Source organism: Hyla sarda, chromosome 2, assembly GCF_029499605.1.
Source record: "Hyla sarda isolate aHylSar1 chromosome 2, aHylSar1.hap1, whole genome shotgun sequence".
Classification (NCBI taxonomy): domain Eukaryota; kingdom Metazoa; phylum Chordata; class Amphibia; order Anura; family Hylidae; genus Hyla; species Hyla sarda.
Window position 1 is genome coordinate 388,373,857 of NC_079190.1, and position 18,079 is coordinate 388,391,935.

At 42.2% G+C, this 18,079-nt stretch overlaps 1 protein-coding gene and 1 pseudogene across 5 annotated transcripts in view; one reads left to right on the forward strand and one right to left on the reverse strand.

Moving 5' to 3' along the window:
* CNKSR2 (connector enhancer of kinase suppressor of Ras 2) overlaps positions 1-18,079 on the reverse strand; it is a 422,316-nt gene that overhangs the window by 383,860 nt on the left and 20,377 nt on the right. The window lies entirely within an intron of this gene.
* On the forward strand, positions 290-454 carry LOC130359982 (U2 spliceosomal RNA; annotated as a pseudogene).

An 18,079-nucleotide genomic window follows, 5' to 3' on the forward strand; every position in this document is an offset into this window, starting at 1 on the left:
TGATAAAAAAAAATATATATATTTTTTTTTTAACCAGAGTACACCTTTAAGGCAGCAGAAAGCTTTTCTCAAGCTCAGTAATTTTAGTCAAACAGGCTCACTGCTGTCTTGCTGAAAAACACTTATTGCTGCCTTAGAATATAATGAGCAGTAATATGAGCTCCCCTCACCACAACAATAGTCTGGTCCTCAGCAAACAGGAGAGAGAGAGCTGTGCATTCAGAGTTTGTGATGGAATGTCACAACTACAAGACAGACCACTCACTGGAAAGTGAAGGATCTGCACACTATTGCTTCTCGGCCTTTTAGCTAAGATCAAGTGTAGTATCTGTTTTTGGGGACCATATATTAAATGGTTTTTTGAGAACGAACGGGGGCCCGATTTCGAAGCTTGCTTCCGTCGTCCTATGCATTGACCCAATATGGCAGTATCTTTGGGTACAGTGCACCACCCCATAATAAAAATAAAAGGGATCTGTGCACTATGGCTAACAACATTATATTAGTTAAAATCCCTATGCTCTCCTCTCAATACTACTGTTTTTTTTAAAGAACACTGCAAAAAAAGAGAAAAATATCGCATATTTGCGAATTCACGAATATTACAAATTTCGCGATTAGAATTCGGTATTACGAATATTTGTCTTTTTTTCAAACTGAGGACATTGTAGGGATCTCCTTCGACTGATGAATGCAATGCTTGTATCATTTCATTAAAGACCCAGGGATGAGACTGTGAGGCGAAAGGATTATGCATGCGAATATTCGCATTGCGAATATTCGCAATACAATATATGCGCAATACAAATATTCCTGGAAATTCCCCCCTACTTATGCCTGTGAGCCAATGAGAGTTCTGCAAGCACAGTTGTCAGAGCTTAGCAACGTCCCTAGCAACGTCCCTCGCATGATGTTATAGCGCGCATGCACAGACGAGCGAAATTTCGCTATAAATTTCGCATTCGCAATAGCAACATTTCGCAATTCAAAAAAACGTCACGAATATGGGACGAATATTCGTCCTCATATTCGCTAAATATCGTGAATTCGAATATGGCATATGCCGCTCATCACTAGTACTGTGGGCCAAATAAATAGCAAGAGAGCTTTCAAAGGGGTTTTCCGGCCAAAGACATCTTATCCTCTATCCAAAGGATAGGGGATAATATGTCAAATCGCGAGGGGCCCCCCTGTGATCTCTGTGGAGCACCCACATTCTATGTGGGGCAGCTGCTCCAGTCTCGAAAGCCTCTGTGCTTCCAGGACCGAAGAGGTCACACCATGCCCCCTCCATTCATGTCAATGGGAGAGGGAGTGATGGCTGTCACGCCCCCTCCCATAGAGATAAATGGAGGGGGCGTGACATCACATACCCAGTCCCGGAAACAGAGGTTTTCAAGACTGGAGCAGCAGCCCTGCACAGAATACAGGTACAGCACGGAGATCGCGGGGGGTCCCAGGGGCTGCCCCCCCCATGATCAGACATCTTATCCCCTATCCTTTGGCTGGAATACCCCTTTAATAAGGTCTTTTTCTCTTGTTTAGACATGCAAAAAAAATTCTTAATAATTTTCTTTAAGGTGTACACAGCAATAATAGATTAGAAGATGTATTCATCTATGTTTGTGGTATTTGATGAGAATCTTATTTTAATATTTTATCACTGACATTGGATTTTCAGAAGGAAAAAAAGTCAGAAATAAATGTTTGGACCTACCAAAAAATGTAATTCATAGAGCCACATTCATCTTTTAAGTGAAAGGGGTATTCTGGGCAAAAACATTTTATCCCCTATCCAAAGGATAGGGGATAGGATGTCTGACCGCGGGGCCTGCTGCTGAAACCCCCCACGATCTCCCTGCAGCACCCGCATTCTATGTGGGTGCTGAATCTCCAGTTTCGAAAACCTCCGGGTTTCCGGGACTGGGGACATGGCGTCACACCACGCCCCCTCCATTCATGTCTACAGCGTTCCCAACAAAAAGTTATTGAGGTACGATAAAAGCCAAATCACACAGCTGTATGGAGCAACAGAACAGGTCAACGCATTTCGCCATATAAACTTAAAGACCATAAAAATACTAGAAAAGGTCAATTTAAAAACCCCTCTCCCAGTTAAGACGTGTCAGAGGTACACTGGATAACAGAACATGGATAGTACAGAGTCGGCCGTCACTGGGTCACATGAACAGACCAAAGAACAAATACCCAATCTAGTCAGGGATAGCACAGACGGTGAGCAAACACACAAAGCAAACTACCAAATATTAACCCCGTATGGGACAAAGTAACTACTTATTTTGTGCAATATCTACACAAAATAATGCCGATGCCAATTGCTGGGTAAGGAACACCACAAATGCAAGAAAACCACTTGTGAACTTTACTTCAGGAATTGCAACAGGATAATACACACAGGACAGTTCAATTTTAATGAGATCTTGCTGAAGGATGCTATAGGGAACCACAGTTGCTGCATTGGCACTCTAGGACTTGTAGTGCCCCTCGACTAATATGTGACTTGACTGGTCTGAACTTGACATGAACAGATTTAACTGAGCTAGCCTTGACATGACTAGACTGACTGATTAAGACGTTACAGTAATTTGGCTTGACTTAACTTGGGAGCTGACTATCACTTACTCTTGCAACTTCACTTGTGGAATCCAATGTAAGGATTCACCACCAGGGTGGCCAGAGGATCTACAATTACATTATCCTTTTCTTTGGCTATGGGGCCCAAAGGCTCTCTTGGCACTTGTCCCCAAAGCTGACTGGAACTTGACAGACGGACAAATCTGGTCGGCGGGATCCTGGTGAAGGGTGATGTCACTCAGAAACTGGAATTTTTGCAGCAACTGGGTCTTTGGGCATGTCCTCATGGGGTGATGTACAGGTCACACAGCATGATCTGGACTGGAGCACCACTCACTTTTCTCTCCAGATTCCCACTAAATAACTCCTTCCTGTCTAGACAGACCTGGGGGAGCAGGGTAGGACGCCCTGATTGGCCAAAGTACTTATGTGTTTCCTTATGCATCTTCCTGTACAGTTATAGTTAACACTTTACATGACAGGGACAATAACAAGTGCACTAAAAAAATAGAAATCACATTAGAACACATTACAAAACATATGATACTCAAACCTGGAGCTGTGGGCCTGGAGCAGACAATAAAGTGACATCCACCTGACAGGACTGGTCAAGTGTTTTCCGCACCAGGATACCAAAAATACACATATGCCACAAAAATAGTACACAAATGTACAAAAAGTACATAAAATAGTATCACGACAAGTATACAGATATAAGGTAGAAAATAAAGTGCATCTATGAAACTACTGCAATGGATTTCCCCAACAGTGGCAGACACTATGGAGGAAGACACGACATAATGCTGTGCCCGGAAGCAAATATAAAACTTAATTCCTAGATATTAAAAATATAAATGGATACCGTATTAGAAAAAGACAAATACAATCACATCTGAATATATAAGTAGAATGGCAAGTTAGAGAAAATATTAAAACATAAATATACTGTAGAAAATTTTTCCTGATGGAATAAAATATCATAACAAAAATGTATTAAAATGTAATTATACATCTTCTAACCAAATCTAGACCGTATGCTGACAGAAATGACTGATTTCACGGATAAAGGAGAGATATGTATAAAGGTCCCAAGGCATACACAGTCTTGGCCGTAAATGTTGGCACCCCTGAAATTTTTCTAGAAAATTAAGTATTTATCACAGAAAAAGATTGCAGTGACACATGTTTTGCTATACACATGTTTATTCCCTTTGGAGGGGAATTCATCAAGAGTGGTGGAGATGAACATCTTTTTACCCATTAATTCACGTGGTGGAAACTGTGTACCTGCACCAGATTTATTACATGGTGCAGAGCAAGTGATAAATCTGGTGCTAATCACATTTCTTACTTCAATAAACCACTTTGTATGGTGATTCCTTTGTGACTATTTGTGCGACTTTATTCCGTGCGAAAAAATGTGTGACTTTTTAAAAATGCGGTCCACAGTCAGTTCTGTAAGCCAAGTCAGGGCTGGTGTAAACTTGCGCCTTAGTTAGCACAGTTGCGACAAAAGATGTGACAAACTGAAAAGTCGCATATGATGAATTCCTTACACACTGCATTATTTCAACTGAAATCATGACTTGGTATGTTCCTTTTGAAAAACCTTCTAAAACAAAAGTTGCAATGAAAACTCTTAAAACAGCAACTGAGACAAACTGTGAGACAAATGTACACCACAAAACCAGGGTAAAACCAATGATAACTTCCCCAACTTGTGTGTATTGGAACTAAACCAAAAATGGGAGGAAAAAAAAGCTAATTGGACATAAAAAGTCATACCAAACTCCATAAACTGGCTGGACAAAATTATTGGCACCCTTAACTTAATATTTGGTTGCACACTCTTTGGAAAAAGTAATTGAAATAAGTTGCTTTCTATAACCATCAATAAGCTTCTTATACCTCTCAGCCGGAATGGTGGACCAATCTTCCTTTGCAGGTCTCTTAAAATTACAAGTAAGAATTGCTTGAAAAAGACGAGGCAGGCAAAGGAGCAAACAGCCAGAGAATTTATTCCGCTTTCTGAAACTTTATACATGCTTTATAGTGTCGGGTTTTCTTCCCAGATAATTCACATGAATTTCAGAGTGGTTTTAGGAAAAGACGAGTGATTTTGGCTGAAATGTAGGGAACACGACCCTTTTCACAAAAAAAATGCCCATTTTGTAGGTCTTTTTTTTTTTTTTCACTCTGAGTGATTTAGATTCTGATGAGGGCCATAGTGTGAAAGGAGCCTAATCAGTAAAAATTAAAGGGGTATTTCGGGGCAAAAACATTTTATCCCCTATCCAAAGGACAGGGGATAAGATGTCTGATCGCGGGGGGCGCTCCATAGACATGAATGGAGGGGGCGTGGCGTGACATGGTGTTTCAGAGGTTTCCGAAACTGGAGATGCAGCTCCCGCATAGAATGCGGGTGCTGCAGCGAGATCGCGGTAGGTCCCACTGGAAAGGTCCTGGGGATAGGGGATAAAATGTTTTTGCCTGGAATACCCCTTTAATTTAGGAGATATATTCCCATTAAAGAGACTGTCCAATGGTATATAATCTCAGCCATAGTAATGGCAACACATGTCTATGTGACTTTAAGACTCCTACTTACCTTCTGTAGTAGGCTTTTATTGATGTAAGTACAGGGGATGTAAATGGAGAGGATAGCACAGTTGGTGACTCCACACACCAGCACCAAATGTGAAAAAAAAGCAGCCATAAAGAAAAAGAAAAGAGGGGGGTATTAAGATTTAAGTCCCCACCAGTACTTAGGGAAGGGCCCATGGGGGAGATTTATCAAAACCTGCCCAGAGGAAGAGTTGCTGAGTTGCCCATAGCACCCAATCGGATCGCTACTTTCATTTTTTACAAGGCCTCTGCAAAGTGAAAGAAGCGATCTGATTGGTTGCTATGGGCAACTTTTCCTCTAGACAGGTTTTGATAAGTCTCCCCCACAATGAGCAGTCAGGAGACTGAAACATGGCTTTAAATTGTTCCTGTCAAAAAGATAATAAAACAAAAAATGTTCTAGGCTTACTCTTAAACTAGTGCTGAACCAACCTGTCAAATCTCATTTTTGATGTTTTTATGGCTCCAAATTCCCTTGTTTGTGTTGCTCACACTGCATGCAGTACACTGAGGAGGAGGGGGAATTCCCTTTGGCAAGCATGACACTTGCTCTTACATTTCATTTGGTAACTTCCTCCCCCGCTCCTCAGGGAGCCTCAGCATGCCAAAGGCTGTCTGGTCATGCTGAGAATTACAGTTTTGATACAGCTGGAGGCACCCTGATCAGGAAACACTGGTACAGTATGTCAAATGCTGGGGGAAAAAAAACAAGTTGAACTTTAAAAACTCTATCGGATAGCTTAAAAAGAGTTTTAGCAGCACATAATGGAGGAGAATACTGCTCAGGAAACATATTGTACAAGCAGCTTTAAATGAACAGATGTTTCATATGAATAACAAGTGACATAAAATCTGTATGCATTGGTGCTAAAAGCACAATTTAATTAGTTTATATGTTTAGATGTGGAAAGGGCTCCACGCTGCCACTAATGTAACCTATCAACAGCCATCTAACTCAAGGCTCCTGCATCTCAGCCGCAGTCTGCCAAAATTCTATTACACTGGATCAAATTATTACCAAGAAAACTGACCTTTGTTTCTACCAACAAATAAGGACACGTCAAGTGCAAGATCATTTCGCTTATTTGTATTCAAGTGCGGGAAGTGTGCATGTATCAGATGAGAGAATTAAACTGCCAAAGTAACAAAAACTTTATTAAGCTTAAAAGTAATTGTTGCAGCCAAGCTTTACTTCCCCCGCAGCTAAGATTCCGTTCCCTAACCTAGTTAAATTGGATAAAACATGCCTTGAACTGTGCAGAACATACTATATACTACAACACATACCACATTATACTAAAAAGAATCAATGTTGCAGCAGAAAATTCGCTGTAAAAAACAAAACTTTATTGAGAATTGGTAATAAAAATAATAAACACGACATATGCAATGGAGATGGCAGCAGCTGAAAAAAAAAAAAAAGAAACGCGCATGCTTATATACCCAGAATGAAAAATACCCCTAATGTATAACTACATAGCATGTCAAAGACATTATGTAAACATGGAATCACAGAAGGTATCGGCTGCAAGTAAAAGGTCAAAAAATGAAAGTGCAAGTGGCGGTAAGCTTTCAATGACAACAAGTCAAACAGCAACAATACCTACATATAAAAGAACACTCTGGGATATCCCAAAAACGCCCATCCCTGATTGTTTGGGAGCTCACTTCCTTCTTCTGGGGTTGGCATTTCCTACCATCAGAGATTATTATATATAGATACATAAGCCTATCAGATAACTATTCTGATCATTATCTCATACAGGTGCCTGGACACCAACATGCTGCCATTAACACCGTATGTATGCCAACTTCCCGCCGAGGCACCATGTGACGCACCACATGGGAATTCAGCTGACTCACAGACGCCACTTCTGGAGTGGACAAGGAGGAAGGCCCCACACCTGCGCAGGGCTTTTTTTAAATATTATATACACATACATACTCACACACTGTATGTGGCTATACCACATATAAACAATGTAGGCGCCCATTATAGTATACTATGGCAACTAGATGGCATAAAAAGTTAATTGTGTAGGGGTTCATGCCTTTTTTTAATTTTTTATAAATTTTTCCTTTTCAGTAACAATCGTTATACAGGATAGGCCATTTATATTAATACACCTTAATAAAATGGGAATGGTTGGTGATATTAACTTCCTGTTTGTGGCACATTAGTATATGTGAGGGGGGAAACTTTTCAAGATGGGTGGTGACCATGGCGGCCATTTTGAAGTCAGACATTTTGAATCCAACTTTTGTTTTTTCAATAGGAAGAGGGTCATGTGACACTAACATATTAGGAATTTCACATGAAAAACAATAATGTGCTTGGTTTTAACATAGCTTTATTCTTTCATGAGTTATGTACAAGTTTCTGACCACTTATAAAATTTGTTCAATGTGCTGCCCATTGTGTTGGATTGTCAATGCAACCCTCTTCTCCCACTCTTCACACACTGATAGCAACACCACAGGAGAAATGCTAGCACAGGATTCCAGTATCCGTAGTTTCAGGTGTTGCACATCTCGTATCTTCACAGCATAGACAATTGCCTTCAGATGACCCCAAAGATAAAAGTCTAAGGGGGTCAGATCGGGAGACCTTGGGGGCCATTCAACTGGCCCACAACGACCAATCCACTTTCCATGAAACTGTTCATCTAGGAATGTTCAGACCTGACACCCATAATGCGGTGGTGCACCATCTTGCTGGAAAAACTCAGGGAACGTGCCAGCTTCAGTGCATAAAGAGGGAAACACGTCATCATGTAGCAATTTCGCATATCCAGTGGCCTTGAGGTTTCCATTGACGAAGAATGCCCCACTATCTTTGTACCCCATATACCACACCATACCATCAATTTTTGTGTTCCAACAGTCTTGGAGGGATCTATCCAATGTGGGTTAGTGTCAGACCAATAGCGGTGGTTTTGTTTGTTAACTTCACCATTCACAGAAAAGTTTGCCTCATCACTGAACAAAATCTTCTGCGTAAACTGAGGGTCCTGTTCCAATTTTTGTTTTGCCCATTCTGCAGCACCTGAAACTACGGATACTGGAAGCCTGTGCTAGCATTTCTCCTGCAGTGTTGCTATCAGTGTGTGAAGAGTGGGAGAAGAGGGTTGCATTGATAATCCCACACAATGGGCAGCACATTGAACACATTTTATAAGTGGTCAGAAACTTGTAAATAACTCAGGAAAGAATAAAGTTACGTTAAAACCAAGCACATCTTTGTTTTTCTTGTGAAATTCCCAATAAGTTTGATGTGTCACATGACCCTCTTCCTATTGAACAAACAAAAGTTGTTATACAGAATTCTCATCCATTTCATAAATTCTTCACCAAACCTGTATCCCCTCATTAAAGTCCAGAGGTAGGACCACTCCACCCTGTCAAATGCTTTAACAGCATCCAGGATGGAGCGGTCCCCCTCCCTCCTTTCAATTGCAGATTTCCAAACAGTCTTCTCACTTTATCCGCCGTAGTTCTTTCACTCATAAATCACTATACGCATCAGGTTCATGTTAATTTTTTTCCTGGCTTAAGAATCAGCGTTATCACTGCCTCCTTCATTGAGGGGGGTAGTATTCCTCTCTTTAAGATATCTTTAAATAATTTCACCAATCTAGGGGCAAGAATACTCATTTTTTATACAGCTCAAATGGTATCCCTTCTGGACCTGGAGCTTTAGATCTGGGTGCTGCTTTTACCACCTTCCACACTTCACTTTCTATAATCTAACTTTCCAACATCTCAACAGCTTCCTTTGTTAATTTTGGTAGTTCACATTCATCCACATATTTTTGTATATCTTCTTGTTCTACTTTTATTTGTGAGGTATATAGCTCTTTATAGAATTCTAGAAAGACTTTTGGTGATTTCTTCCTGTTCTCTTACAATCCGTCCCCCTTTATCCTTGATGACTGCTATTGGTGTTTTTCCTTTTCCTTCTTCTATAAATTTGGCCAGCGCTCTTCCTGGCTTCCCTCCTTCTAGATATCTTTTCTACTATGACTGTAACAGTGTCTTCTTTGCTCTCGCTGTTAATAGTTATTTTTTTTACCTCCCTATTACCTCTTACCATTGTCTTCTATCTTTTTCCAGTCCTGTTTCCATAGTTTCCAAGTGCTGTTCTGCCTCCTCTACTTCCTTTCTCATCTCTTCTTCATCTATATTTGATTTTTTCTTCATCTTTACAACTAGAGATGAGCAAATCGAAGCAGCCGAACCCGAATTCGTTACGAATTTCAGGATTTATTCAATTTGCAACAAATGCGCATATTGCCGCAATTCTATTGCGCAAATCGCTTAATTAAACTCCATTTTACAGCGTTCCAGGCTCCAGGGCACCTAAAATGGTGGATCCACATGTCATTACATGGGGCAGGGGATGCTGGGAAGGTGGGAATGAGAGGCGGGAAGAGAGGCAAGCGTGAGGACCCTGAATCACATGCGGGACATAGCCTATCAGCATTCATTGACCCCTGTGATGTCACAGCCCTATATAATTGGCAGCTATCTTGCAGCTGCTCATTTCATGCCATATACACTGCAGAGATAGGATGGACTGCGTGTCTGTGTGCTTTACATAGAGGCTGAATTGATTATACCGCAGCGTTCCACTGCCAACTGCTAGTTACATCAGCATTGTGGACAGAGAAGTGCATTGCTTGTTGTCACCGAGAAGGATTATGACGCCAGCCATTAAGCTCCCAGTCACTTCATTCAGCATTTTTTCAGAGAGGGGAAGATAGCTTTTCGTTGCCTCATATATATCAAGAAGCTGCCTGAACTTCATGAACCTTATCACAGGAGGCAGGAAAGATTTTTCAGCACAATTCTGTGTATTTTTTCCACAAGATATAAATCAGCTGCTTATACTAGTCTGTAGATAGGATAATAACCAGCAGTTCACTCCATTCTTAACACTCTGTGACAGAGTGCAATTTAGGGTTTAATCCTTTTTTTTTGTGGTGCTGCACTGTTGTGTCCTGCTGCTGTGCAAAAAAAAAATGTTTTCAGCGGACTGTAGTGCATTTGTCTGCCCTCATACCTACATCAAAGCAGTGTACTATTTTGTATCTGTAAATCTGTAACAAGTCTAGATACTGGGAAAGTCCTGGCAAAAGTAATCACCGGCTGGACTACACTTGGAAAATACGTTTTTCAAGTGTACTGTAGCGCATTTTTCTGCCCCCATACGTGCAAACCCCATACCTACATCTAAGTAGTGCACTTTTTTGTAATTGTTAATCTGTAACAAGCCTACATACAGTGAAAGGCCAGGGAAAACTAAACACTGGCTGTTTCATGAAAATACGTTTTCCAAGTGTACTGTAGCTAATTTTTTGCCCTCATACGAGCATACCACATACCTACATCTAAGTAGTCTACTATATCTATATTGTACCTTTTAAACTGTCAAGGGCCTAAATACTATGTATTTTTGTAAAACACCAGCCAGTGAGTGTTATTGCTTGGACTTTCAGAGTTTTTAGGCTCATTGTAGCGCATTTTTCATCCCTCCAAAGTTCAAACCGCATACGTACATCTAAGTAGTGTACTATTTTGTAGTTGTTAATCTGTCAAAGGCCTACATACTGTGAAAGGACAGCCGAAAGTAATCACAGGCTGGTGTTTTACAAAAATACAGAGTTTTTAATGCGTATTGTAGCAAATGTTTCTGCCCTCATAAGTGCATACCGCATACGTACATCTAAGTAGTGTACTATTTTGTACTTTTTTATCTGTCAAGGGCCTAGATACTGTGAAAGGACAGCCAATAGTACACACCCGCTGCTGTTCTAGACAAATACTGTTTTAAGTTTAGTGAAGAGTCTTGTACTCCCCTCGTATACGCAATAAGTATGTCAGGAAGAGTATTGCCAGGACTTGCACAGAGGAGTGGCAGAGGCCTAAATTCATCAGTCGCAACTAGAGTTCGCAGCAGAATAGGGGTGTGTGCCAGCCAGAGTCGCAGCGAGAGGTCGGAGCTTCTGGTGTCAGCTAGCAGTCGTGTCGCGACCAGCAACCATGAATGATCGGTTCACTCGGTCATCCACTTAATCTCAAGTGACATTCAACACCCCCAGTCAACAGTCGGTGGGTTCCTCACACTCAACCCTCAGTTGGCATGGCCCTCATGCTGCTGCTGCCACCTCCAGGCTCTGCCATTGTGCTGCTCTATGGTCTCCTCATGCTATTGGTACCACCTCCAGGCTCTGTCAATGTGCCACCATATGTTCTCCTCATGCTGATGTTACCACCTCCAGGCACTGTCATTGTGCTACCATGGATACTGCAAAACATAATTAAGGTGCTGGACCCCAGTTTCAGAAATTCCTTCCATTAGGGTCACTTTCAGGACTCCTGATGCCACCTCCAGGCTGTGCCATTCAGCCACTATATGGTATCCTCATGCTTCAGCCAACACTAGGCTGTGCCATTCAGACACTATATGGTCTCCTCCTACTGATGCCACCTCCAGGCTCTGTCATTGTGCTTTCAATGTGACATGGGACTCCTTGTTAGATTAGGTCCTTTGTACTCACACGCCGGGGCCCAGGCCACTAAAACTTGGGAGTTAAAAGTTCCATTTCAAAATCTTAGATTTCTATTTAAAATTCTTGTGTCTCAATGGTCTCCTCATGCTTCAGCCACCTTCAGGCTGTACCATCAGACACTACATGGGCTCATTATGCTTTCCCCACCTCCAGGCTGTGTCATTAAGCCAATATCGTTTTCTGGCGCTACTGGGACTGGGATTTTAACTCCAAATATGTTCTGGTAGCACTAGCTAACATAAAAGCTTAATTGAGATTTCAAGATTGATCTTTCAATGTAAGGGGTTACGAAACCCTCTGGTGTACTGCTGATGCCTGCTCTTGACTGTGTGTTTCAGAAACTACTTGGCTTATTGATGCTTCTGGGCTTGGACCTTACATTTTTGGATGTTTTGCACTAGCTTACATACATGCTTAATTGAGATTTCAACATTGATCTTTCAATCTTAGGGGTTATGAAATCCTCTTGTGTACTGCTGATGCCTTTTCCTGACTTTCAGGAACTACTTTGCTTACTGATGATTCTGGGCCTTAAATTTTTGGATGGTAGCACTACCTAACATGGATCTTCAATAGAGATTTCAACATTCACCTTTTAATTTTAGGGGTTGTGAACCCCTCGTGTACTCATGCTGCTTCCTGCTCCACTTTGTCAGCTCGTTGGTCCTGTGACAGTGTGCGACTCAGCCTCCTCATCCTCCATTGTGTCCTCAGCCTCCACTGCCCGGACAAGTCTCATGGCCCTTCAGCATACCATGTGTGCAGGACATGGCAGTGTCACGTTCTTCACATGGTTTGCCTTGGAAACAATGGCTGGTCAGGGCAATGGAGACGTTGCACCTACATCTCACGGCCACATGAGCCCTGTGGGGGCTTGTTAGTTTTGGCCCTTTGTACCCACACACCGGGGGACGGGACACTAAAACTTGGGAGTTAAAAGTTCAATTTCAAAATCTTAAATTTAAATAAAAAAAATCATACATTTCAATGGTCTCCTCATGCTTCAGCTAACTTCAGGCTGTGTCATTCAGGCAATATATGGTTTACTGATACTGCTGCTGGGCCTGGGTCTGGGAATAAAAATGTTGTTATGGTAGGTAGTACTAGCTATCCAAAATCTTCATTTTACATTTCAAAAATTCTTGTGTTTTTTCTTGGGGATTGTGAAGCCCTGGTGTGTACTCATGCTTCAGCCAACTGAGGAGGTTTAGACGGGACCCTGTGCGCCCTCTCTACTTCGAATAATTTGGATAGACTTTGCCCATCAAAATTTTTCAGTATCCACTTTTTAACAAATGCACGGCAGTCTTCTGATTTTTCTGGGATCCCAACTATTCTTACATTTGATCGCCTTCCTCTATCCTCTAAATCTCTCACTTTGGCATTCAATTCCTGACACATTCCTGACCATTTTCCTATCTTTCTCTCTAGCTGATCTGTCTTGTGTTCTATCCCTTTGGCTTTTTCTTCCACCTCGTTCAGCCTCTCTCTAATTTTCTAGAAGTCCTGTCTTAATATTACGGTATCCTGTATTACTTCTCCTATCTAATTTTGAACCTCCCTTCTTGCTTCGTTTGTTTTTTCTACCCCCCAAATATTTTACTGAGCATTGCTTTAGTTCCTCCTGATTATTTTCTGTCTCCTCCTCAGAAGTTTCCGCTGCTGTTATCTTTTTTTTCCCCTTTCCAGCTCTTGTTGATTCACTTTCACCCCCACCCCCCCTTGACCCCTGGAGATCCAAAAAATTTTACCATTGAGCCTCCGCCCACCGCACCTTCCCCTTCTAATGGGTCGATGTCCAACCCACTGACATGCGTTTCGGCGCCGAGTCATCTTTCCCTACGTTCTTTTTCCCTCGTTGTTCTGACCTCCAAGACCAACTTCTTCTACTCTTTCCTTCCTACAAATACCGCCCCACTCAGTTGGTCCCTCTAACCCCACCGTTCGGGAAGAAAGTTACATAACCCCAAACCTCGGGTATGGAACAGTTGACCATTAATATTAATCAGTTTTTAAAGTTCACCAAGTTAGGTTCAAAAGACCAGGACAAAATTCTCTATCACCATCCTTAACACCACAATATTAGCTTCTATCCAAAATTCACAACCAGGGGATAACAGATTGTAATACTTAGCACAGATGGTCTATTATCAGGTATTTAAAAAATAAGGAGAGAAATAAGTGATGATGCAGCATAAAATAGATGGTGTCTCCGCAATTGCGCAATGTAGAGCGCCAGAGTCTGTTGTTAATTGCTAGAACACAGAAGTTAATTATAGATTATATTGACACAAAGAAGTTATTGATGCAAAAAGGGAGGAAATGTCTTCAGACAATACATTCAACTATATATGTAATACTATTTTTATATAGGCTTCTAGGGTTTAGCAACCAGATGGTACAGTCTCTTTTTCCAAAGTCTAGCAGGGGAGCCTTTTGGGTGCAGGTGGAGAAATCAGATGAAAATTTAATTAATCACATCCACAGGAGGGTTAAAATAAATAATGTTACCAACCACCCTCCATCTTCCAGGGCAAAAGATAAAGTTCCCTTACAAAAATAATAATCCTTTAACTCCGGCTTCTATCCTTACACTTCCACCCAACTGTGATTTACAGTATACTGTTACACCACAGGCAGGATGGAGCTTAGCTCCTCTCACCACTCCAGTCTGCTCCGAGAGGTCCAGCGTCCCACGTGGGTTCCAGTTCCCCTGACCTGCTTCTATTTGACGTCAGATCCCCTCTGCTTCACGGCCGACCATCCGCTCTCCTCCTCCGTTCCGGTCACGTGCCCGCACTGCCTCGGCTTCAATGCGGACCACGCTGGCCTGCACCCACAGCTCTCAAGGGATCCTAACAGCAGCAGTCCCTTCACAGCAGCCTCCTCACTCACAACCTTCTCCTGCACAGCCACCTCCTCACTCAGGTACAAACAGGGATCATCACTCCAGCTGACTGTGCCGGGTGGTTTAGAGCGGCACCTCACATGCACGTCCGCTCACATGCTCTGTTCACTCACATGCTCCTCCAGTGGTTTATGGCTTATGCGGCCTGCGCAAGGGCGGGGCCTCTCTCCTTGTCTGCCCCGCAGGTGTGGTCTGTGAGTCAGCTGCATTTCCACGTGGTGTCACATGCCACCTTGGTTAAAAGGGGACACGGGGGAACATGCAGCGGAAGCATGTTGGTGTCCTGTATGAGGTAACAATGAGTATTTGACTTATATTGACTTCTAGAAGAGAATCACTGAAACAATTCCTCCTGATCTAGACAATATATTCTAAAACGTAACCTTTAATTATCATACACTAAGAAGATAAACAAAAAAGTAGTGGCAAAAAAAATATTAATAGCGCAACACCTAAAAATATTGCTAGGAGCCCAGGAGTACAACATCCGACCACTTCATAATCAGAATTGAGGGTTGAAAACTGGTTTAGCAGATATAGAATACCCTATCTTAATATAATGAGAGTGCAGGTAATATCACACATCAGCTGATTCAAGATGTTCTAAAAAATGTATAATAATGATATATATATATATATATATATATATATATATATATATATATGCGCGTAAATGAGTGGAAAGAGGGAGGGAAAGGTGCCCACTAGCATTAAGATGCCCTTCCCTCTGTCCCTGCCTTTTGAGGGACCCACCTCCTTAGGGTGGCCTCATCCACGGTGCCGGACCCTACACTCATCAGACACAGGTGTAATTAAAATTGCTATTTCAGCCAACAATATTTTCCAACTCCAACGCATTTCACCTGTTCAATTTGTACAGGCTCATCAGGGAAATGACATTGGCAATAAACAAAATATCAAGATATAAATACTAAATAGTGCAACAATGGCTTAATGCACTACTAATAATACAGATAAAGCAGGTGAAAAAAATGGTAATAAATCGCAGCATATAGATGACATGTAATATGATTTGTTGCCAGAAATCAGGGAAAATGCAGCTGGATGCTAGATGGAAAATAGCACCAACTCACAGTCACCACACAGCCCTATATAGATGAACTGTAAACTAAGGCTGGGATGTCATTTCTGGCTGGATGTCATGCAAGAGCAATATTGCATTAAACAGCAGCAGAGAGTAGGTGATTCCCAAATGGAGATTGCAAACAGTCAAACAACTAAATGATAATATCAACTCCACATTCACTCACATAGCAGGATAGATAGTAGATGCATAACAGCAGTAAGCAAAGAATAAATCTTGTGGTGTGTAATGGCACACCACCGGGAAAGATACTTAACACCCCTGAGAAGACTCTGCACTGATGTGATGGATAGATGGTCTTAGCTATAGGAGGCCATGCTGTGGTTTAGCTCCCAGGATTATATCAGTAGTTTATATAGCGCGCTGCTTACCTGGCTTCCGGTCAGGTTTGCGGGGCTTGCTGATGTCAAAACGCCGGTCTCAGATGCACGGCGCAGCTGCGGAAGTGTGGAGGCGCGTCACGTGCGCATAGCCAGTCACATGAGCGTTCCAAAAACCAACTCACTAAATATACATTGTTTGTCTTCCAAACAGCGAAGATCGTATTAGAGATCTTATAAAAGCCTCAATCCTCATAGAAATAGATCTATTATATGGCCAACCTACATATATTTGAGCTACATGTATAAAATTCTATAGAAAGTTGCAAAACAGACAGATTTGACTAAACCAGAAATGATATTAGAAAATGATGGAGTAAGTCACCTGCATGATTTCAGTGGTAAATAATATAGCTGCTAGACAATAAATAGTACATACTTTAAAAGTTACTAAATAAAAATACTAGGTTACCATATGGGACCAATGTTGGTCCAAAATCTAAAATTCGAGTGTATTGATACAGAAACTGACCATGAAAATTGTTAAAAAATTTACTTGATTGACTTATGTAATATAGGTCATTCTATCCTCAAAATAGTCTTTTCTGTGCTTACCTCTCTATTTACAGCCTGTTTGAGCTGACGTAGAAGGATTCTTTCACTTCTGTCCACAATTTGAGCTGATATGTATCCCGTTCTCCTTCCTCTTGCAATGAGGGAGAAGGAATTCTGTCTGACAGATTTATCATTTTTCTGAGCAGCAGATTAATGAAAGGTATTTTTTAATGAAGACTAGAATATTGTATTAACCTCTTCAGGACGCCAGACGTATGCATACGCCCTGCATCCCGAGTCCTTAAGGATGTGGGGCGTATGCATACGCCCGTGGAAATTCCGGTCCCCGCCGCTAGCCGGGGGGTCCTGGGCATGCTGTCTGGGCAGGCTGTCTGGGCATGCTGGGAGTTCTAGTTTTGCAACAACTGGAGGGTCACAGTTTGGAGACCACTGTTACAGTGGTGCCCTAACGGTAGCCCTCCAGATGTTGCCAAACTACAACTCTCAGCATGCCTAGACTGCCCAGGTATGCTGGGAGTTGTAGTTCTGGAACATCTGTCCCTTCAGATGCAGCAATTTTCACGAAATTTTTGAAAATTGCTGCTCTACTTTGAAGCCCTCTAATTTTTTCAAAAAGCAAAAATATGTCCATTTTATCATGCCAACATAAAGTAGACATATAAAATTTATTGTGAATATCCATTTTCCTTACAAGTAGAGAGCATCAAAATTAGAAAAATGCTAAATTTTCTCAATTTTGATGACATTTTGGGATTTGTCACCAAAAAAGGATGCAAGTAATGCCGAAAATTTACCACCAAAATAAAGTAGAATGTCACGAAAAAGCAATCTCAGAATATTCGGTAAAAGCGTTTGAGTTATTAATTCGTAAAGCGATGGTGGTCAGAATTGCGAAAAAGGGCTCAGTCCTTAAAGGGGTACTCCGGTGCTTAGGCATCTTCTCCCCTATCCAAAGGATAGGGGATAAGATGACTGACCGCGGGAGTCCTGCCGCTGGGGACCCCCATGATCTTGCACACGGCACCCCGTTTGTAATCAGTCTCCGGAGCGTGTTCGCTCCGGGTCTGATTACGGGCGATCACAGGGCGGGCGGCGTGTGACATCACGCCTGCACCCCCGTGTGACGTCACGCTCCGCCCCTCAATGCAAGCCTACGGGAGGGGGCGTGATAGCTGGCACGCCCCCTCCCATAGGCTTACATTGAGGGGCGGAGCGTGACGTCACACGGGGGTGCAGGCGTGATGTCACACGCCGCCCGCCCTGTGATCGCCCTTAATCAGACCCAGAGCGAACACGCTCCGGGGACTGATTACAAACGGGGTGCCACGTGCATGATCCCAGGGGTCCCCAGCGGCAGGACTCCCGTGGTCAGGCATCT